Source organism: Medicago sativa, chromosome 7 (genome assembly GCF_051527215.1).
Source record: "Medicago sativa cultivar Bolivia chromosome 7, Bolivia_mono, whole genome shotgun sequence".
In the NCBI taxonomy this organism is placed as follows: domain Eukaryota; kingdom Viridiplantae; phylum Streptophyta; class Magnoliopsida; order Fabales; family Fabaceae; genus Medicago; species Medicago sativa.
In genome coordinates, this window is record NC_140755.1 from 14742406 (window position 1) to 14767767 (window position 25362).

General features: G+C 34.6%; 3 pseudogenes across 1 annotated transcript; all 3 read left to right on the forward strand.

Annotated features, from left to right (window-relative positions):
• Nucleotides 1-853: 853 nt before the first annotated feature.
• LOC146904488 (receptor-like protein kinase FERONIA) lies at nucleotides 854-13114 on the forward strand (annotated as a pseudogene).
• Nucleotides 13115-17664: 4550 nt separating this feature from the next.
• On the forward strand, nucleotides 17665-20381 carry LOC146904489 (receptor-like protein kinase FERONIA pseudogene; annotated as a pseudogene). The gene has a single exon (XR_015020335.1). The product of XR_015020335.1 is annotated as a receptor-like protein kinase FERONIA pseudogene (transcript).
• Nucleotides 20382-22390: 2009 nt separating this feature from the next.
• Nucleotides 22391-25216, forward strand: LOC146904490 (receptor-like protein kinase FERONIA pseudogene; annotated as a pseudogene).
• The last annotated feature ends 146 nt before the right edge of the window (nucleotides 25217-25362 follow it).

The following is a 25362-nucleotide window of genomic DNA, read 5'->3' on the forward strand; positions in this document are numbered from 1 at the left end:
TCAATGCTGGTCATTAAGCTTTTAAATCCCCAACACAGTTCCTTGGGAACTAAGAAACCAGTGGTTAAATTGCATCCATCTAACAAAAAATGAATTTCATAGCAACTCATATTTGTGCGGACAAAATGGCTAACCTAGGATTCTCTGTTCAAACTTTAACTCGGTGACATGAAGACTATGGAGGAAGGGTTTTGGTACAATCCCCCTTCTTTTATGTAATCTTTCTTTCTTCTAATATATACTTAGCTGGGGAAGCTTTTGCCCCCTTTTTGGATAAAAAACACTTCAAGAATCAAACTCATATTTGTATTACTATAAATTCATATCGTAAACTCTCCCATTACCATTTAATATGCGCTTAATTATTTAGTACATACGTGTAATTATGTAATCCTAAATTATTATTTTTGATTAACAACAGGAGGAAAGCCCAAAGAAAAACTACGCAGCAATCGATCAGTGATATTTAATCCTCAATATCATCAGCTAACAAAATATTATCAATTTGAGTTGGACCAAACTCAAAAAAATACCAATTTCAGTTGCAAGAGCATGTACACACATTAAATTCATGGTGAATATGAACGACCTTAACCTCCCAGTCTAGTTGAAGTAATTGGCGAATCTTCCAACACAAGATTCACGTTGAAGAGCAAGTGATCCTTAATTTAGTAAAATGGATAAATTATGTGATCTTAATGCTTCCCAAAGACATAGTCCGACCATTTCAAAGGAGTCAATTTCATATTAGTCTCCCAAAGACCTCATATGACCATTTCAAAGGAGTTTGATCCGCTTATCAACAGTATTGAGGATAGAGTTTTTCAGATTTTTATAAATGATATCATGGCAGAAGAATATGCTGATGTGATTAAATGGGCTGGTACGCGTTTGGTTCCTGTTCACAAAGATTATGCTCTGAAAATGTACTCTCAAAATGGAAGCTCTGAAATTGAAAGAGTTAATCTTTCAATCAAGCTTCAACGATTACCAGCAGGCTACACAGAATACAGAGATGTCATATTGAATGGTATCGAGATTTTCAAAGTAAGTGATAAAAATAACAATCTTGCTAGTTTGAATCCCAATAAGCACATTATACTATTTCCAAATCAACAAGCAAAGTCAATGAAGTCAACCATAGTCATCGTTGCTGTGGTTGGATTACCATGTCTATTGCTAGCATTTGTAGTGGGAATAATAGTTTTGTTACAAGGAGAAGAAGATTTAAATCTCAATTTGGAATGGAAGAAAGTCATTGGAAGAAAAATAATGAAGGTTCATCAACTTTACCATCCCATTTGTGTCGATGTTTTACAATAGCGGAAATAAAAGCGGCTACAAACAACTTCGAAGATATGTTTATGATCTGGGTTGGAGGGTTCGGCAATGTGTACAAAGGTTATATTGATGGAGTTACACCAGTTGCGATAAAACGTCTTAAACCAGGTTCTCAACAAGGTGCAAACGAGTTCTTGAACGAGATTGAGTTGCTCTCTCAACTTCGTCATATTCACTTGGTTTCACTTATTGGATATTGCAATGAAGGTGTAGAGATGATTCTCGTTTATGACTTCATGCAACGTGGCAGTCTATGTGAATATCTTTATGGATCAGATAACGAACCTCTTACTTCGAAGCAGAGGCTTGAGATTCTACTAGGTGCTGCGCGGGGGTTGCATTATCTGCATGCAGGTGCAAAGCACAATATCATACACCATGACGTGAAGAGTACAAACATATTGTTGGATGAGAAATGGGTGGCTAAGGTTTCTGATTTTGGGTTATCAAAAGTGGGACCGATGGGGATGTCGATGACCCATGTCAGCACTATGGTGAAAGATAGTCTTGGGTATTTGGATCCAGAATACTACATGCGACAAAGATTGACTCTAAAGTCTGATGTGTACTCTTTCGGTGTTGTGCTTCTTGAGGTGTTTTGTGCCAGACCCCCTTTGGTTCGTTCTATGGATAAGAAAAAAGCAAGTTTGGCTGTTTGGTTCCAAACATGTTACAATGAAGGTGTGATCATCGACGAGATGGTGGACCCGTTCTTAAAGGATTCTATAACAAGTGAGTGTTTGAAATGTTATTGTCAAATGGTGTTGAGCTGTTTGCATGATGACGGAAATCAACGAATGTCGATGAGTGATGTGGTTGGGACATTAGAGTTTGCATTGCAGTTGGAGATGAGTGAGGAGGATAGTAAGTTTTTTGCTACCAAGGAAAAGGAAAAGAGTGAGCGAATGATAGAATTGTCACATTTTACTGATGAAGGGAGTGATATGCATTTGACAAGTAGTAGTGATGACGATGGATCTCATACCACCAATTCAATCAGAACTGAAGAACAACCTTTGTTTTCTGCTATATAGTGTGTGATCACATATATGTATATATAGTGTGTATATGTTATAGCATGTTCTATTCCGTTCATTTTCCAAACAATGGACAAGTAATTTGTTCTGCTCCATCGTATAATACTAAAACACTGGAATGAAATATTTATTCCATTCCGCCCTATTTCTATTCATTCGACTTTATTCCATTGTATTCCGCTCAAGTATATTTCATCAATCCGAACAAAGATTAAAGGTATTAGTCCCTACCGATTATTGCACCAAGTGGGACACGAATGAAAAAGCTTATAATTCAGCAATTTTAGGTCTATTATAGATAAAATTTATGAGCAATAATTAAACATGTTACTATCTTAGTTGTCCTGCCCTGAATCTGAATGTGTAACAAAAACGGTCTAAATACTTTTCCTATTTAAAAGAAGACATTTTGGATGCCAAAATAAGAATCTTAGATGCCAAAATATTCCAAAGACTTCACCAAGTCTTCGTCTTCACTCGGGCATCCACTTGATATTGTTCTTTAATTATACCGTGATGTTTGGTAAACAGGGACATGTGTCAAATCCAACTACAAATACATGTTTTTTTTCTTTAAGAAATCAAATTTGCTCATCAAAATTGATACCAAGAATCGAGCCTGCAACTTTGAGTGAAACACACTTCAAAAGAATACCACAGAAATAAATGTTAAACAGTATGAATGGTAAATCTAACTAGTTGTGTGGTAATCTTTCTTGTGTGTGTTTTAGTAATTTGACAAACATAATCAACATCAATTGCTTAAAGGACAAATGTGACAGACTTATGCAAGTGGATATATAAAAGAAAAAAGAAAACTTACAATTAAGTTTCTACTCATGAGATATTATAATTGTCCTAGAATTCTTTTAGCTCCCTGATTTATAGAGGATGAGTGTATCTCTACGATTCGTAAATATCCACTGTAAATGTACATAAGAAAGTTCCTCAAAAAGTCATCTTATTTTTTCCTCTTTATGAAATCTAACCGTCTTTCTTAGTCTCATGATTATTCTATTTGATGTTAACATGGTATTGATAGCTTGTTTTGATCCTCTTTGAATGATTCGTCGCTTCCGCCGTTATGTTCACAAAAGTTTGGGAATGTTGTGTGATTGATTTGGTTTAATTTCTAGTATTAATCTTTTGGATTTTTTTTTTTGTACGGTATTTTGCTGAAAGATAAGCCTTCGCTGCAATTTTCATTTCCATTTGGTAAAGTTAAGCTATTTGTATTCTATGAAACCTATCCGTCTTTGATAGTCTCTTTGTTATTCTCTCTGATTATCTATATTGTTAACCTCAAATAGCATGAAAGCGAATAACATCTAAAAACTATTTTTTTAGATAAAAAATTAGATAAATGATATCCAAACACTATCAAAGTAGTTTATCATGTTGAGTCGATGAAGGGAGTCTACATTAGGTTAGATCATCATATTAGACCAAGAGCAATCACAAAAGTGAGATTGACACCACATTTTCTCTTAAAATGTTTAATAAGCATGTATTTTAACTCAACATAAAACATTTACAATTTTACATCGTCTGATCTCACAAACACCAAAAATAGAAAAAATTTAAATAACAGATGAATAAAAAATAGCATCAAAGCGATCAACACATCAAAAAACTAAAATTTAAAAATAAAAAATTAAATAAGTGATATTCATAACAAACAAAAAGTTCATCATTATGTTGTGACTTTCATGAAAGCCTAAACTAAGTGAGATTCACATCACTTCTTCATCAAAGACCTTAATATATTAGATTTATGGGCCATCTCAGATATATTTTTCTTATCATATACTCTTGCATCCGATATGAAACTTTAACTCACACACGACACATTATTGTTGCATCCTAACGATTATTGCACCAAGTGGGACATAGAAGAAAAAGCTTATAATTCAGCAATTTTAGGTCTATTAAAGATAAAGTTTATGAGCAATAATTATTTCCCAAACATGTGATTTGGAATTTTTCTAAGAAAAATTAAACATGCTACTAATATCTTAGTTGTCTTGCTCTCTATGTGGTCACAAATTAACAAAAATGGTCCAAATACTTTTCTTTTTAGAAGAAGATGTTTTGGTGCTTTCTACGTGACTGTTTTAATTATCTTAGATACCAAAATATTCCAAAGACTTCACCAAGTCTTCGTCTTCACTCGAGTATCCACTTTATATTGTTCTTTACACCGTGATATTTGGTTAACAGGGAAATATGTCAATTCCTACTATAAATAAATGTTTTTTTTTAAGAAGTTAAGCTAACTAACCGAAATTGATACTGAAGAGGATCAAAATTACGACATTGAGAGAAACACACTCTATAAAAATGAATGTTAATCAATATGAATGGGAGATTTGATTAGTTGTGCGATAATTTCTGTGTGTGTGTTTTAGTAATTAGACAAACATAATCATCATCAATTATCGGATGTTGAGTGGTGGGCGACTCTGATCGTTTGAAGCTACTTATCATCGTCGGCTGCTTTTTTGATCTCTGTTGGTGGTGTTGGAAAGTTGATTGTTATTGATATTTCATTGGGTGTTTTGGTGTATTTTTTCTTTTTGGTGTAATATTTGGGATTTAATCCCTTCTTATATATAATATATTTTGCCATTCAACAAAAAAAAAAAAGCATCAATTTCTTAAAAGACAAATGTGTTAGATTCATGGAAGTGGAGATGAAAAATATATTAAGGGTGGAGAAGATTTGCTTTTCTTCTTGAAATTATGGATATTATAACATATTTTTTAAATAAATTCAATGTTATTGAAATATTACATTGTCATTTATCATGTTGTTATTTCAATTTTAAAGTCGTTTCTTCTAAAACAATCCACCTACTCTCTCCCAAATAGACCATAAAAGTCTAGCGTAAAAAATACGGGTGGTTGCCAAACGTTTTTAAAGCACTAAAACAATACAAGCAGAGTATAAGCTATTTTTTTGTTACAAAGCAAATTATAAGCTATGAAAATAAGAAAATTAAATAAGAATAAAAGAAAAACAAAATTGTAATCGTAAAGAATCAAAATCAATATATGTTGTTTCGTTTTTGGTAGTGTCTGGGTTTGAACCCTATGCAATGTCTCTACCATATATAATTCAAAATGCTATTAGAGCATAACTTTCATAAAACTGTAGTTGCTTGCAAATTTAAAATCTTTTGTTAATCCCATATATAATTCAAAATACTTGCATGGTTTATTTTCTGCTTGTAGTGTTTGACAATAGATGTTTTGTGCATCTCTGCTACAAATTTATATTTTATTTTCATTGTGATTAAGCACTGTAGTTGAATTAAGCAAGCACTGTAGTTGTTGATTAAGCAAAACTTTATAAATTACCTCAAGGAGCAAGTAAAATCCATCTCATTGAATTTGTGTATGTTAGATATTTTTTTCTTAATTCTTCTTATCATTACATCATATACATCATATTATTTACGCTGATTAAATGCACTTTGGGCTTATTCCTACCAAGGTCAGGATTGTGAAGAAAAATTTATCCTCCAAAATGGGGGAAGTGATACTAAATATTACCGTAAATTATGTAAGACTATCTCTCTCTTATTATGGATTTTTCTTAATGAAACTCAATTTTTACTTTTTTTTTTTCCCTTTCTGATTGAAATGTTTTATACAGGTTTAACAAGAAATTATTTTGATACTGGAAATATTGTTCCACTTTACTTTTGCAGCATTCCCATCCGAGACTTACTACTCCAATTATGTATGATTTCTACAACTAACTAGCCAAATACAGTTTACTACGAAATGAGTTCATTCAGATACAAGCAAACTTGTTCTATTTCCTGTGTTTCTGATTGATGGTGTTATCTGTGTTGACAATATGATAAATTTGTTCGCAATTGATGGCAGAACACAACACTTTTTGTTACATTGTTTTCCTTGTCCTCTTTCAATGCTCATAGTTTTCTCACACCTTTCCGAGTCATCCGGTGGTAGAATTCTCCGTATACCAAGGTTAAACTTGGAATACGGTCAAGCAGAAGTTGCCAAGAAAAAACCACCACTTTAGAGGGTGCCGGACTCTTCCACACTGTACCAAACACCATTTCTTTATACATCGAACACACTTTGAAAATCCCTTCCTTTTCCTGTTTCCACCACCATATATCTACCATCTTCGATCTCAGCCACCTGTGTAAGTCTCCAATGAGACTCGCAATTAACCCCTTGTCATACCCCAAATTTTGACCACTTTTCTCTGTTTTTACCCATTTTATTCGTACTTTTAAAGTCGGGAATCTTCGTTGTTTCAGACAAATTTCCGACAGAGAGGTATTTTAAAATACCTCATTTGGTTACCAAATTGGATAGTTTTAATTTTTGTTATTTTTACTATTATTATTTTGAGGAGTGTTATTTGAACAACCTTTAATTGACAACTTATAGAGACAACCATAATTTGCAAAGAAAGAATAGGTATTTGAACGAAAATCAAAGCAATAGAGAGATAAAGTAAAAAATAATGTGAGTATGAGAGAGAAAGTTGTAGCAAAAGTTGTCACAAAATGGATGTTCAAATATCGTTTCTCCATTATTTTTATTTTACTTTTGTTTTCATTTATTTCTTTTTTATTATTTTAATCTTTTTTATTTTTCTTTAAGAAAAGGTCACGTGAGTGACTAGTTTGTTTTCTTTCTAAGTTTTTTTTTCTTTTTATTTTTATTCCAATTGTTATTTTAAGTCATAGTTAGAGTCTTTGGGTCCACTTGTTATCTTGTCATTGGTCCAAAAAGCATCTAAATTCATTTCTTTTTCTCCAAGACTCTTTAAGGGTATTTTTGTCTTTAGTCCATTTATCCCTCATAACCCTAATTCTGCACTATAAATAGTCTGGCAATCATTGGAGAGAAGGGTGCCACCACCGGACACCGCGCCAGAAAACCCTTTCTCGCCGGAGAAGACAACACAGTCCAGCGCTGCATTTTCTTTAGTGAGAGGGAGTGAAACACGTTTTTGAAGGAAGAGGAATTTTCTTGTCAATTGTTTTTTTTTTTAACAGCCACCATTTATATATGCTAACCCATTAACTCGACCTGACCCATTTCATTAACCCAGGAACCGACCCAGCTGGGTAACCCAGCCCATTGTCTTTTGTTTCTGTTTGTTTTCTCTACAGTTTTCCTGTTTTAACCCCCTGTGTTGCCTACTGTACCCCCTTCCCTGCATATTTTCTTATGTGAACCGTTTTAAACTAATGCATTTCTTTAATACTTTAATTACTCATGCTAAAAATATTATCATGCATTTTATTAGTTTGTTTAGTATTTTAAATTTTGTTACATTCATTTTAAGTGTTTTAATTAGCATGCATTGTTTGTTATTTAGTTAGTGATTTAATTTTTATCTCATGCATTTTTGCCCCCTTGGTTTGGCTTAAACTTAAAAATCTTTTTTAAGCATATTTTATTCTCGCCTTATTTTGTTATCATGTGTTATTATTTTAATTTGTTTTAATAGTGAAGTTTAGTGTGTATTTAGGGAAATGATGTAATTTATTGTGTATTTTATTTCTTGCCATTATATTTCTCTTGAGACCATAAAATGTATTTACGAGGCTATGTAATGATGTAATAACACATGCACCGACACATGCACCGCTTTACGCTTATTTTTCTCACGCCGTTACGTTAGTTCTTTCCGTTAGCTTAGAAAAATCTTTTTATCAAAAAAATAAAATATGTCAAACTTCAAAAATATTTTCTTAATAAACCTTGGACTTTAACCCAAGTGTTTTTTCCTTTTATTTTCTTAATTAAATGTTTAATGAATTTAATATCCATATTAGACTTGGATTTCTTATGATTAAAATTTGACCAACCTCATCTTATTTTCTCTCATGCCTTGAGGCCTCTTATCTCTTAAAACTTTTTTTTCAAAAATGTTAAAATCAATATAACCCACCAAATAAATTTTTGAGAGAGAACTACAATGGTTTTGATTCCACTTGTGGATACGTAGGCAAAGGATTTTATTCCTTCCAAATCAAATAAAAATAACCAAAAACATACTTCTTCTCCCTCCATTCTTTCACTTAGACTTTTAAGTAATAAGTAAATAATTTAGCACAAGATAAATTAGGTAAGAGGTTCCTACGGAATACCGTAGTCGATTCGGGTGCTTAACATCTTCCCCTATCGAAACCAACCCCTGAATCCAAAGTCTCACAACGGTTTTTACTCACTTTTTCCCTTCCCACGAATAAAAGTTGAGAGTTCAAAGATTGAAGGTTCAAAACTAATTAATGTTTTGATACCCGAAAATCACCTACTACAGCCCTCTTCCCATACAGAGATTTCTCCGCCAAGCGAAACTCCATGCTCCTCTTGATCCGTTCCCCTCCAAAAGCTCACCCACCTTAGCTTCTTGTTGAGATGAAACCGAAAATTGTCTCGGATATGAATTACAAAGTGCCGCATTTCCCACCCAATGATCCAACCAAACCCGGGTATGCATCCCATTTCCCACCTTCCTCACCCCCTCCGTATTGAACCAATCAACCCCGTCGCCCCCTCCATAGAGATATATGTCCCATGTTTATGGTTATGCTAGGTCACCCCGGCTTATACATTTATTCAAACGTAATGTCTGAACTTAATGTGATTTTGCATATTCTAATGGTGATATAGCCTAAATACTTCCCATAATATAAAATCACAAACTCCAAATTTTATCTCATTATATGCTCTTCTTGGTGTCTTGTATATTTTCTGCATCTAATTGTTTGTGCTTATGACTTTTGATTTTATAGAGGCATCTATGTGTGATCTTTCAAGATGACTTATTTTTACTTCATTTCATCTTTCTGTTGCTCATTAACGAACGAGTAATACTGGTTAACAATGAGATTTTATTTGTATACCGTTTACTAAGCACTTAAGTTTCTAGAACAAGTCTAGCATGGCAATTTCATTTGGCATCACTTTGAAGCAAATCTTTCCGTGTAGGACAAATTCATTCTACTGGTACCTAAGTGCATGGCATTCAGGGACTGGTGACTTGATATTATAACCTTGATTTCATTTGCTTGAACTAAAGCGAATGAGCTAAGCAAGGTCTGCCACAAAGTTGATGCATGACACAAGATATTGCACCAGTCACCGATATGCATGACACAGTTCAAGGAGAAATCAGCTCAGGTTCAATAACGCTCCAATCCATTGGAAATCATCTATTGCAAATATGATATCTAATGTCAAACTTCAAGGAAACAACACTCTAAAATGCTCCAATAATTCTGTCTATGACTTCTTAATTCAGTAAAATAAATAAATTGTGTGATCTTAATGCTTCCCAAAGACATCCTCCGATCATTCCAAAGTAGTCGATTCATCCTAGTCTCCCAAAGACCTCATATGACCATTTCAAAGTAGTCTATTTTCATGACAAGTCTCTAGTGTTGTTTCACACAAATTTCCCTTCTACTTCTCAATGTATATAACAGTAAATAAATGCAACTTATAGCATCCTAACACTCAACAAGAAAAACAAAATCTACTCCTCTTCACTCTATTCTCACACAACTATGACAAACTTCGTAAACGAAAAACTTCACACTAAAATCAGCCTACTATCTATCTATTTTCCGTTGTTCTCTCTAGTTGCTAACTCTTACAACCCTGATTACAATTTAGCCATCAATTGTGGTTCCTCAACTAACAATACTGCCTTAGATAAACGAATATGGGTCGGTGATAATATTGATAACTGAAATCTCTTTACTTTCATTGAACCAATCACAAATTCATCTCAAAAAACACAACCTAGTTCCCTATCAAATATAGATGTTCCATGCAAAGCTGCACGTCTCTCTTTCTCAAATTTCACATACTCATTTCGTAATATCATCACTACTTCTACTACTAGTTCTCCTGTTTTTTGTCGCCTTCATTTTTACCCAAATTCATATAAAAGCTTTGATCCCTCCAATGCAATTTTCTCTGTCAAAGTTAACAACAACCTTTTTCTTCTTAAAAACTTCAACCCTTCACTTTGGCCTCATGATGGTGTGAAACCAATCGTCAAAGAATATTCCATCCAAATCAATCCAAATGAGAACCTAGACATAACTTTCATTCCCAACACAAACCAATCGAATCCTTGTTATGCTTTCATTAACGGAATCGAAGTTGTGTCTATGCCTTCTTTGCTCTATTACACAAATCTCAGTGACCAAAAATATCATTTAAAATCACTTTCCTTAGACGTCACAGATTACCAACTTCTAAACGACAAAGCTCTAGAGACGGTTTATAGACTCAACGTTGGTGTAAATCAAGTTCCACCAGACCAAGATACAGGTATGTTTCGTAATTGGGAGTACGATTATACTTACTTGGAGAAACAATATCCATTAACAGTTCGTTTGGTAGGGAAGAAGTTGAAGCAAGAGAGATACGGAAGAGAGAGATAGGGAAGAGAGATCTCATTTCTCTAGTTTGGAGCACGAGAGAAGTGCTGAAGAGAGACCAAAACTTGTAGGCCCCACTCACTTTTTGAATCACCTCAAACCTGCGAAGAAATGGAGATATCCAATTCATTTCCATAATTACCCACATTTCTTTTGCATTGCATTTTATATTATTTATAGGCCTGTTACGTTAAAAACTAATACATACGGCATATGCTTTAAATCAAAACAAAATAAATAATTCAAATAATCTATTTACTTTACATACCACTACTAATTTCATCTGTAAAAAAAAACAGTAATTATTTGAATTAATATTAACAAATTAATAAATACAATCCAATTGTTGGCAGATGCTTTCCAAAATCAAGGATATTTTGGTACTTTCATAACTAATCAACACTTCTTTCTCTTCTATTTCTCGCATCTTTCTCTTATAACAAACCATACTCCAAATCTACTCTATTTCTCACATTTTTCTCTCTTCTCATATTCTCTCTCACCTATTTCTCTCTTCACAATTTCTCTTTACAACCAAACATAGCCTAAGTGTATCAAGTAATTTTGGTGAGCATCTCAACTATAAAAACAATACCATTCCAAATTACACAGCACCAGAAACTGTTTACTTAACTGCAAGAAGTTATGGAAGGGATGTGACAGAGGATTATAATGTAACTTGGAATTTTGAAGTTGATTCTGCTTTTACTTATATGGTAAGGTTGCATTTCTGTGAGTTTGGTTCGGAAATAAAAAATCCAGGTGATAGAGTCTTTCAGATTTTCATAGTTAATAGTTTGGCGGAGGAATACGCTGATGTGATAATGTGGAGTGGTGCTCGTATGGTTCCTGTTCATAAGGATTATGTTGTGACTATGTACTCTCAAAATGGAAGCTCTGAAATTGAAAGAGTTAACCTTTCAATTAAGCTTCAGCGAGCACCAAAAACTGTATTGACAGTATACCGTGATGTCAAATTGAATGGAATCGAGATTTTCAAAATAAGCGATAACAATAATCTCGCTGGAATGAATCCCATCAAACACATTATACCATCATCACCAAATCAACGATCCAAGTCGAAGAAATCACCCATAGTCATGTTTGTTTTGGTTGGAATATCATGTCTCTTGCTAGCATTTATAATGGGAGTAATAGTTTTTGTTAGAAGAAGAATGCTTGAATCTCAATTTGAAATGAAAAAAAGTCATTGGAAGATAAATAATGAAGGTTCGTCAACTTTACCATCCCATTTGTGTCGTTGTTTTACAATAGCGGAGATAAGAGCCGCTACAAATGACTTCGATGATATTTTTATCATCGGGGTTGGAGGATTCGGCAACGTGTACAAAGGTTACATCGATGGAGTTACACCTGTTGCGATAAAACGTCGTAAACTGGGTTCTCGACAAGGTCTAAATGAATTCATGAATGAAATTGAGTTGCTCTCTCAGCTTCGTCATATTCACTTGGTTTCCCTCATTGGATATTGCAACGAAGAGGCAGAGATGATTCTCGTTTATGATTTCATGCAACGTGGCACTCTCCGTGAACATCTCTATGGTTCAGATAACGAACCTCTTGGGTGGAATCAAAGACTCGAGATTCTATTGGGTGCAGCAAGGGGGTTGCATTATCTTCATGCTGGTGCAAAACACAATATCATACATCGTGATGTTAAGAGTACGAACATATTGTTGGATGAAAAATGGGTGGCTAAGGTTTCTGATTTTGGGTTATCAAAAGTGGGACCAACGGGGATATCAATGACCCATGTCAGCACTATGGTGAAGGGTAGTATAGGATATTTGGATCCAGAATGCTACCTACGAAACAGGTTGACTTTAAAGTCTGACGTGTACTCTTTCGGTGTGGTGCTTCTTGAGGTGTTGTGTGTGAGACCACCTTTGGATCATTCTTTGGATAAGAAAAAAATACACATGGTTGCTTTGTTCAAAAAATGTTACAATGAAGGTGTGGTAATTGAAGAGATGGTGGACCCGTTCATAAAAGATTCTATAACAAATGAGTGTTTGAAATGTTATTGTGAAATGGTCCTGAGTTGTTTGCATGGTGATGGAAATCAACGAATGTCTATGAGTGATGTGGTTGGGACTTTAGAGCTTGCGTTGAAATTGGTTTTGAGTGGGGAGGATAGTAAGTTTGATGCGACCCAAGAAAAGGAGGAAATAAAGCATAGGTTGAATAAGGAGTAACAATTATCCTAAAAAATGTAATTCCATTGATATGAAGAAAAAAAATTACAAGATAAGAAACTAAATGTAGAAATTATGCTATCATAATCATAAAAGTTTAAAAACTTTTCTTTTCAATGTACTACCTCCGTCTCAAAATAATAATCGTTTAAGACTTGTGCACATCAATTTTTCTCCTTCCCTAAATAGTTTTTCACCTTCCCTTTTATTTAAATAAGTGATTTTCACATCGATTTATGTTTTTATTTCATGATTTCGTCATCTTAATTTACCCCATCGCCACCGGTCCTCTTCCGGCGACGGCGACGAAATAGCTTGACCTTCACCCTCATCGTTATCATCTCTCTCCTATCCCTGATCTCTCTCGTCCTCCCCACCAAGATCTACGACTCTCACCATTCTCATCTCAGTGTCATGCGCTCTCTCATTCATCTCAACATTCATTTGATTTCTATTGGTCGGTTATATTTGGAAGCACATTATGCTAAGATCATTCCCTAAAGTGAGATTCACATTACATCTTCATCAAAAACCTTAATATAGTTGATTTATGGGTCATCTCAGTTATATTTTTTTCATCATCTACCCTTGCTTCCAATATAAAACTTTAACTCACATATGCACATTACTCTTGCATCCTAACGATTATTGCACCAAGTGGGACACAGAAGAAAAAGCTTATAATTCAGCAATTTTAGGTCTATTATAGATAAAGTTTATGAGCAATAATTATTTCCCAAACATGTGATTTGGAATTTTTCTAAGAAAAATTATACATGCTACTAATATCTTAGTGTTGTCTTGCCCTTGTATGTGGTCACAAATTAACACAAATGGTCCAAATATTTTTCTTTTTAGAAGAAGACGTTTTGGAGTTTTCTACGTGACTGTTTTAATTATCTTAGATACCAAAATAGTCCAAAGACTTCACCAAGTCTTCGTCTTCACTCGAGTATCCACTTTATATTGTTCTTTACACCGTGATATTTGGTTAACAGGGAAATATGTCAAATCCTAATATAAATAATGTTTTTTTTAAGAAGTCAAGCTAACTCACCGAAATTGATACTGAAGAAGTTCAAAATTACGACAATGAAAGAAACACACTTTATAAAAATGAATGTTAATCAATATGAATGGGAAATCTGACTAGTTGTGCGATATTTTCCTTGTATGTGTTTTCGTAATCAGACAAATATAATCAACATCAATTGCTTAAAAGACAAATGTGTTAGACTCATGGAAGTGGAGATGAAAAATATATTAAGGGTGTGATTGTATGAAGATTTTAGGAGGGGAGGAGAAGATTTGCTTTTCTTCTAGAAATTATGGATATTATAACATATTTTTTAAATAAATTCAATATTATTATTGAAATATTACATTGCCATCTATCATGTTGTTTTTTCAATTTTTTAAAATATTGACTTGTTTCTTTAAAGTCGTTTCTTCTAAAACAATCCACTTACTCTCTCCGAAATAGACCATAAAAGTCTAGCGTAAAAAATACGGGTGGTTGCCAAACGTTTTTAAAGCACTAAAACAATACAAGCAGAGTATAATCTATTTTTTTGTTACAAAGCAAATTATAAGCTATGAAAATAAGAAAATGAAATAAGAATAAAAGAAAAACAAAATTGTAATTGTAAAGAAATCGAAATCAATATATGTTGTTTCGTTTTGGTAGTGTCCGGGTTTGAACCCTATGTATTGTCTCTACCAAGCTAAGCTCACGGGGACGTATATGTTACCCTCACAATTAAGTTTCTATTCATTTTTTAATGAATTTTCCTTTAATTAGTCCCCCTCCCCTCCCCCCTTATTTTGCACAACATAGCAGCAACAAAACAATTTGAAACAGAAAATTCAAAGTTGTCATCGTTACAGTAAATCGCAACCATAGAAAACGAGATCTGGAAAACAACTTGTAAACATATGGAACTTCTAACAAATATTGAACCCAAACTTCTCTCCAAATTTCTTCTGTTTCTAAAAAATACTATTCGTGTATCCTATGTATGCTGAAAAATACTATTATAGCATAACTTTCATAAAACTGTAGTTGTTTGCAAATTTAAAATACTTTTGTTAATCCCATATATAATTCAAAATACTTGCATGGTTTATTTTCTGCTTGTAGTGTTTGACAATAGATGTTTTGTGCATCTCTGCTGCAAATTTGAACTATTGAACAACAATTCCAACATAGTTTCATATTTTATTTTTAATTTAGGGAAAAGTCAAAACCAAGCACTGTAATTGTTGATTAAGCAAAACTTTATAAATTACCTCAAGGAGTAAGTAAAATCCATCTCATTGAATTTGTGTATGTTAGATTTTTTTTTCTTAATTCTTCTTATCATTACATTATATTATTTACGCCGATTAAATGCACTTTGGGATTATTCCTACCAAGGTCACGATTGCGAAGAAAAATTTATGCTCCAAAATGGGGGAAGTGATGCTAAATATTGCTGTAAATTATGTAAGACTAAATATATTTTCTCTTATTATGAAAGATTTCTATAACCAACTAACCCAAATACAGTTTACTACGAAATGATGGTGTTATCTGTGCTGACAATATGATAAATTTGTTCACAATTGATGGCAGAACACAACACGTTTTGATACATTGTTTTCTTGTCCTCTTTCAATGCTCATAGTTTTCTCACAATGACCAATGGCTAATGCAAAATCTACTTATCTGCATTTGCAAAAATAACTTGATGGATTGGCTCTTCATCAAGTGGTATATTAATTTTTTTATTAATCAGCTCATATATTAATTCCACCATAATTATACAAGACGTACAAAAAGGGGACAAAAAGGAAAACAGATACAAAGGGTTTAGCTAGCAGAAACCCGAACGCGGTAAAGGAAAAACAGCTTAACTGTCAAAAATGCAGGCACATCTGTTATTGCCAAGATTGAACCTTTATTTCCTCTACAATTTCTACCGGATTTTTGGTAATATATTATTAAAAATCTTATCATTGCTAGCTTTCCAAATCACCCAAAGCGAAGCATGCCACACCAGCCAATAGCTTTTACGCAACTTCTTCTTCCCGATCACCCCACTCCAGCGTTCAAAGTGTTGGAACAAAGTCTGTGGATTAATGAAATTGATCTCTAGCCAACCACACACCATAGACCAAACCTTGAAAATGAAATTACAATGTGGGAAAAGATGCATGGATGTTTCTCCCACTTCGTCACAAAACACACACCTTTCCGAGTCATCCGGTGGTAGAATTCTCCGCCTACGGTTAACCTTGGAATACGGTCAAGCAGAAGCTGCCAAGAAAAAACCACCACTTTAGAGGGTGCCGGATTCTTCCACACAGTACCAAACACCATTTCTTTAGTTTGGCTCAATGTTTTCGAGGGCAGCAACAAACCCCTACATCGAACAGACTTTGAAAATCTCTTCCTCTTCTTGTTTCCACCACCATTTATCTGCCGTCTCCAATCTCAGCCAACCGTGTAAGTCTCCAATGAGACTCGCAAGTAACCCCTCTTCCCATACAAAGAGATTTCTCTTCCAAGCGAAACTCCATGCTCCTCTTGCTCCGTTCCCCTCCAAAAGCTCGCCCACCTTAATTAGCTTCTTGTTGAGTTGAAATTGAAAATAGTCTCGGATATGAATTACAAAGTGCCGCATTTCCTACCCAATGATCCAACCAAAACCTGGTATGCATCCCATTTCCCACCTTCCTCACCACCTCCGTATTGAACCAATTCAACCCCACCGCCCCCTCCAAAGAGATATCTGTCCCATATTTATGGTTATGCAAGGTCACCCCGCCTTATACATTTATTCAACTGTAATGTCTGAAATTAATGTGATTTTGCAGATTCTAATGGTGATATAGCCTAAATACTTCCCGTAATATAAAATCACAAACTCCAAATTTTATCTCTTTATATGCTCTTCTTGGTGTCTTGTATATTTTCTGCATCAAATTGTTTGTGTTTATGTCTTTTGATTTTATAGAGACATATATGTGTGATCTTTCAAGATGACTTCTTTTTACTTCAATTCATCTTTCTGTTGCTCGACAACGAACGAGTAATAATGGTTAACCATGAGATGTTATTGTTATGTGTTTACTGATTTCTAACCCACTTAAGTTTCTAGAATAAGTCTAGCATGGCAATTTCATTGGCATCATTTTGAAGCAAATCTTTCCGTGTAGGAAAATTCATTCTACTGGTACATTGGTTCATTGGTCATGGCATTCAGGGACTTGTGAGTTGATATTATGCTGAAACTTCATGAATTTAGATAACCTTGATTTCATTTGCTCGAACTAAAGCATGAGCTAAGAAAGGTCTGCCACAAAGTTGATGCATGACACAAAGTTTAAAGAGAAATAGCTCAGGTTCAATAAAGCTCCAATCCACTGGAAATCATCTATTGCAAATATGATATCTAATGTCACAAGGAAACAACACTCTAAAATGCTCCAATAATTCTATCTATGACTTCTTAATTATGTGATCTTAATGCTTCCCAAAGTCATTCTCCGATCATTTCAAAGTAGTCATACTAGTCTTCCAAAGACCTCATATGACAATATCAAAGTTGTCTATTTCATAACAAGTCTAGTGTTGTTTCACAGAAATTTCCCTTCCTAATCCTCAATGTATATAACAATAAATAAATGCAACTTCTAGCATCCTAACACTCAACAAGAAAAACAAAATCTACTCTTCTTCACTGTAATCTTACACAATTATGGCAAACTCCATAAACGGAAAATTTCACACTAAAATCACCCTACTATCTAGCTATTTGGTTATGTTCCCTCTAGTTACCAACTCATACAGCCCTATTTACAATTTAGCAATTGGTTGTGGCTCCTCAAGAAACACTACAGACATAGATAACCAAATTTGGGTTGGGGATACTATTGATAACACCAATCTGTTTTCCTTCATTGAACCAAAAACCACAAACCCATCAATTAAAACAAAAGCTATTTCTGTTGCAAATATCCAAATTCCATTCACAACCGCGCGTATCTCTCTCTCAAATTTCACATACTCATTTTTTAGCATCACTAATTCCACTGTTTTTCTTCGCCTTCATTTTTACCCAACTTCTTATCAAAACTTTGAATCTTCTGATGCACTTTTCTCTGTTGTAGTAAACAACAACCTTACCCTTCTTAAAAACTTCAACCCTTCACTTTGGATTCATGATGATGAGGAGGACGAAAAAATCACCAAAGAATATTGCATCCAAATCCAACCAAATGAAGAGCTACACATAACTTTCATTCCCAACAACACAAACCAACCAAATCCTTATCATGCTTTCATTAACGGAATAGAAGTTGTGTCTATGCCCTCATTTCTTTATTACATCAATCTCGATGACACAAACTATCATCTCCCAAATCTTGACTTTGACAAACAAGACTACCAAGTTAGTAACGACAAAGCTTTGGAGACGGTTTTTAGAGTCAACGTTGGTCAACCACCAGTTCCACCAAATAATGATACAGGTATGTTGTGTAATTGGGACAACGATTTTCCTTACTTGGAGAAAGAATATCCACTAAGTGTATCAAGTGATTTTGCACACCATCTCAAATATCCAAAAAATTCAATTCCAAATTACACTGCACCCGAAGTTGTATACTTAACTGCAAGAAGCTACGGAAAAGGTGCTACAGAGGACTACAATGTAACTTGGAACTTTGAAGTTGATGTTGCTTTTACTTATATGGTAAGGTTACATTTTTGTGAGTTTGATTTGCTTATCAAGAATCGAGGTGATAGAGTTTTTCAGATTTTCATAGATGATATTTTGGCTGAAGGATATGCTGATGTGATATGGTGGAGTGGTGGTAACATGATTCCTGTTTATAAGGATTATGTTGTATCTATGAAATCTCTAGAAGGAAGTTTTCCTAACCAAAGAGTTAATCTTTCGATCAAGCTACAACGATTACCAAACAATAATACACGATTCCGTGATGTCATACTGAATGGAGTCGAGATTTTCAAAATAAGCGATAATAACAATAATCTCGCTGGTTTGAATCCTAACAGACACATAAAGAAACAACTATTACCAACTCAACATTCAAAGTCAAAGAAACCAACCATAGTTATGGTTATTGCTGTTGTAGTTTCATGTCTTTTGCTAGCATTTGTTACTTCGGGAATAATAGTTTTTGCTAGAAGGAGAAGAAGATTTGACTCTCATACTGAAATGGAAGAAAGTTCATGGAAGACAAACAAAGAAGGTTCCTCAACTTTACCATCCCATTTGTGCCATTATTTTACAACGGTGGAAATAAAAGTGGCTACAAACAACTTCGATGATATTTTTATCATCGGGGTTGGAGGATTCGGAAACGTGTACAAAGGTTACATCGATGGACTCACACCTGTTGCAATAAAACGTCGTAAACTGGGTTCTCGACAAGGTCTAAATGAATTCATGAATGAAATTGAGTTGCTCTCTCAGCTTCGTCATATTCACTTAGTTTCCCTCATTGGATATTGCAACGAAGATGCGGAGATGATTCTCGTTTACGACTTTATGCAACGTGGCACCCTCCGTGAACATCTCTATGGTTCGGATAATGAACCTCTTAGGTGGAATCAAAGACTCGAGATTCTGTTAGGTGCAGCAAGGGGGTTGCATTATCTTCATGCAGGTGCTAAGCACAATATCATACATCGTGACGTTAAGAGTACAAACATATTGTTGGATGAGAAATGGGTGGCTAAGGTTTCTGATTTCGGGTTATCAAAAGTGGGACCAACCGGGATATCAATGACTCATGTCAGCACTATGGTAAAGGGTAGTATAGGATATTTGGATCCAGAATGCTACCTGCGAAACAGGTTGACTCTAAAGTCTGACGTGTACTCTTTCGATGTTGTGCTTCTTGAGGTGTTGTGTGCGAGACCACCTTTGGATCATTCTTTGGATAAGAAAAAAGTGAACATGGTTGCTTTGTTCAAAAAATGTTACAATGAAGGTGTGGTAATTGAAGAGATGGTGGACCCGTTCATAAAGGATTCTATAACAAGTGAGTGTTTGAAATGTTACTGTCAAATGGTGTTGAGTTGTTTGCATGGTGATGGAAATCAACGAATGTCGATGAGTGATGTGGTTGGGACATTAGAGTTTTTATTGCAGTTGGAGATGAGTGAGGAGGATAGTAAGTTTTTTGCTACCAAGGAAATGGAAAAGAGTGAGCAAAGGATCGAATTGATACATTTTACTGATGATGGGAGTGATATGCATTTCACAAGTTGTAGTGATGACGATGGGTCTCATACCACCTGTTGAAATATGATCCATATTTCTAGATATTTCTAAAATACATTAGAGAAAACTAGAATAACATAAAGTAGCTACATGTTTCTAGATTGTTCTATTAATGTCTAGGTTAAGTTAAAGCCTAGAAACATCTATAATAATCTTGTGTAGACAAGGCAAACAAAGGCCTAGATTATTCTAACTCTTGAAACATCTTCAAGCACCTATAAATAGACTTATATGGGAGGAATTGTATTTAAGCCTTTAAAGCCCTTGAGATGCAATGTCAATAATATTGAAGGCTTCATCAAAATATAGAGGAGTTCCCGTGTCAATCACATACATTCCTCTCTTTAGAGCATCTGTGGCACTCATAGTTACAGCTCTAATTCGATTATTTCCTAATAATTGTTGTACTTCACAGGTTACATTAATTTGTTGGCCAACAATATCTCGACCTTGAACTATCAGTGTTGTAAATAATAGGCATCTTCCGTAGTTGAAAAACTACATCAAATACCAGACCAATTATTTATGTGATACTTCCCACATTTTTTCAAGCGCAGAGACCTCGGTATCAGAAGTGGTAAAAGTTCTCATATTAAACAAAAATTCTTACGTGATTCAAATCATGAAGCATGACTGGAATCAACATTTTTTACCAAATTGATACGAATCATATTATGGGTCGAGATTAATTTCAAGATTGAATGTGACTGTTAGTCATCATTAACATTGTCAATGCCATATTGTTTGCAAGCAACCGGCTCTGGTTCAATAATGCTACAATCAATTAGAAATCATCTATTGCAAATATGATATCTAATGTCAAACTATCAGGAAACAACACTCTAAAATGCTCTAATAATTCTACCTGACTTCTCAATTCTGAAAGATTTTGATATCACAATTATGCATCTCAGAGCTCCAATCATCATAGAAGGTTTTTTGGGATCCTCCACAAAACTGGATTAAAGATGGAGCATCAATTGGAGTGCAGGACTTTGCAGCTTGTGGAGGCATGTTCAGAATTAGCCAGGCAGATCTGAGATCACATGGGAAGTTTAATTTTGAAGACAACTAAGGTAATGCAAATGCTCTAAAAGCTGAATTACTTGGTGTGATTCTAGCTATTGAAATTGCTTTTCACAAGGGTTGGCAAAATCTTTGGGTAGCAACATATTCAATGCTGGTCATTATGCTTTTAAATCCCCAACACAGTTCCTTGGGAACTAAGAAACCAGTGGTTAAATTGCATCCATCTAACAAAAAATGAATTTCATAGCAACTCATATTTGTGCGGACAAAATGGCTAACCTAGGATTCTCTGTTCAAACTTTAACTCGGTGACATGAAGACTATGGAGGAAGGGTTTTGGTACAATCCCCCTTCTTTTATGTAATCTTTCTTTCTTCTAATATATACTTAGCTGGGGAAGCTTTTGCCTCCTTTTTGGATAAAAAACACTTCAAGAATCAAACTCATATTTGTATTACTATAAATTCATATCGTAAACTCTCCCATTACCATTTAATATGCGCTTAATTATTTAGTACATACGTGTAATTATGTAATCCTAAATTATTATTTTTGATTAACAACAGGAGGAAAGCCCAAAGAAAAACTACGCAGCAATCGATCAGTGATATTTAATCCTCAACATCATCAGCTAACAAAATATTATCAATTTGAGTTGGACCAAACTCAAAAAAATACCAATTTCAGTTGCAAGAGCATGTACACTCATTAAATTCATGGTGAATATGAACGACCTTAACCTCCCAGTCTAGTTGAAGTAATTGGCGAATCTTCCAACACAAGATTCACGTTGAAGAGCAAGTGATCCTAAATTTAGTAAAATGGATAAATTATGTGATCTTAATGCTTCCCAAAGACATCGTCCGACCATTTCAAAGGAGTCAATTTCATATTAGTCTCCCAAAGACCTTATATGACCATTTCAAAGCAGTCTATTTCATAACATGTCTCTAGTGTTGTTTCACACAAATTTCCTTTCTAGTTCTCAATGTAATGTCTATACAACAATAAATAAATGCAACTTCAAGCATCCTAACACTCACCAAGAAAAACAAAATCTACTCTTCTTCATTCTATTCTCACACAACACAACTATGGCAAACTCCATAAACGAAAAATTTCACACTAAAATCACCTTACTATCTATCTATTTGGTTTTGTTCCCTTTAGTTGCTAACTCATACAACCTTGATTACAATTTAGCCATCGATTGTGGTTCCTCAACAAACAATGCTGCCTTAGATAAACGAATGTGGGTTGGTGATAATAATGATAACTCCAATCTCTTTACATTCATTGAACCAAAAACCACAAACCCCTCTCTTAATATACAACCTGATTCCCTCTCAAATAGCGAAACTCCGTACACAACTGCGCGTATCTCTCTCTCAAATTTCACATATTCATTTTCTAGCATCACTAACTTCCCTGTGTTTCTTCGCCTTCATTTTTATCCAACACTGTATCAAAATTTTGAATCTTCAAAAGCATATTTTTCTGTTGAAGTAAACAACAACCTTGCCCTTCTTAAAAACTTCAACCCTTCACTTTGGATTCATGAAGAGGAAAAAATCACCAAAGAATATTGCATTCAAATGAAACCAAATGAGAAGCTAAACATAACCTTCATTCCCAACAACATAAACACATCAAATGTTAATTATGCTTTCATTAACGGAATCGAAGTTGTGTCTATGCCGTCTTTTCTGTATTACACAAACCTAGATGACCGAAATTATCATTTCCATTTAATTGGCTTTAACAGTAGCGAATATAAAATTCGTAATGATAAAGCTTTGGAGATGGTTTATAGAATCAACGTTGGTGTAAATCAAGTTCCACCAAACCAAGATACATGTATGTTTCGTAATTGGGAATACGATTATTCGTACTTGGAGAAACAGTATCCATATAGTGTATCAAGTGCTTATGGGATGTTCATCTCAACTATCAAAACAATACCATTCCAATTTACACATCACCAGAAGCTGTATATTTAACTTCAAGAAGTTATGGAAAGTATGTGACAGAGGATTACAATGTAACTTGGAATTTTGAAGTTGATTCTGGTTTTATTTATATGGTAAGGTTACATTTTTGTGAGTTTGATCCGCTTATCAACAGTATTGAGGATAGAGTTTTTCAGATTTTTATAAATGATATCATGGCAGAAGAATATGCTGATGTGATTAAATGGGCTGGTACGCGTTTGGTTCCTGTTCATAAAGATTATGCTCTGAAAATGTACTCTCAAAATGGAAGCTCTGAAATTGAAAGAGTTAATCTTTCAATCAAGCTTCAACGATTACCAGCAGGCTACACAGAATACAGAGATGTCATATTGAATGGTATCGAGATTTTCAAAGTAAGTGATAAAAATAACAATCTTGCTAGTTTGAATCCCAATAAGCACATTATACTATTTCCAAATCAACAAGCAAAGTCAATGAAGTCAACCATAGTCATCGTTGCTGTGGTTGGATTACCATGTCTATTGCTAGCATTTGTAGTGGGAATAATAGTTTTGTTACAAGGAGAAGAAGATTTAAATCTCAATTTGGAATGGAAGAAAGTCATTGGAAGAAAAATAATGAAGGTTCATCAACTTTACCATCCCATTTGTGTCGATGTTTTACAATAGCGGAAATAAAAGCGGCTACAAACAACTTCGAAGATATGTTTATGATCTGGGTTGGAGGGTTCGGCAATGTGTACAAAGGTTATATTGATGGAGTTACACCAGTTGCGATAAAACGTCTTAAACCGGGTTCTCAACAAGGTGCAAACGAGTTCTTGAACGAGATTGAGTTGCTCTCTCAACTTCATCATATTCACTTGGTTTCACTTATTGGATATTGCAATGAAGGTGTAGAGATGATTCTCGTTTATGACTTCATGCAACGTGGCAGTCTATGTGAATATCTTTATGGATCAGATAACGAACCTCTTACTTCGAAGCAGAGGCTTGAGAGTCTACTAGGTGCCGCGCGGGGGTTGCATTATCTGCATGCAGGTGCAAAGCACAATATCATACACCGTGACGTGAAGAGTACAAACATATTGTTGGATGAGAAATGGGTGGCTAAGGTTTCTGATTTTGGGTTATCAAAAGTGGGACCGATGGGGATGTCGATGACCCATGTCAGCACTATGGTGAAAGATAGTCTTGGGTATTTGGATCTAGAATACTACATGCGACAAAGATTGACTCTAAAGTCTGATGTGTACTCTTTCGGTGTTGTGCTTCTTGAGGTGTTTTGTGCCAGACCCCCTTTGGTTCGTTCTATGGATAAGAAAAAGGCAAGTTTGGCTGTTTGGTTCCAAACATGTTACAATGAAGGTGTGATCATCGACGAGATGGTGGACCCGTTCATAAAGGATTCTATAACAAGTGAGTGTTTGAAATGTTATTGTCAAATGGTGTTGAGCTGTTTGCATGATGACAGAAATCAACGAATGTCGATGAGTGATGTGGTTGGGACATTAGAGTTTGGATTGCAGTTGGAGATGAGTGAGGAGGATAGTAAGTTTTTTGCTACCAAGGAAAAGGAAAAGAGTGAGCAAATGATAGAATTGTCACATTTTACTGATGAAGGGAGTGATATGCATTTGACAAGTAGTAGTGATGACGATGGATCTCATACCACCAATTCAATCAGAACTGAAGAACAACCTTTGTTTTCTGCTATATAGTGTGTGATCACATATATGTATATATAGTGTGTATATGTTATAACATGTTCTATTCCGTTCATTTTCCAAACAATGGAACAAGTAATTTGTTCTGCTCCATCGTATAATACTAAAACACTGGAATGAAATATTTATTCCATTCCTCCCTATTTCTATTCATTCCACTTTATTCCATTGTATTCCGCTCAAGTATATTTCATCAATCCGAACAAAGATTAAAGGTATTAGTCCCTACCGATTATTGCACCAAGTGGGACACGAATGAAAAAGCTTATAATTCAGCAATTTTAGGTCT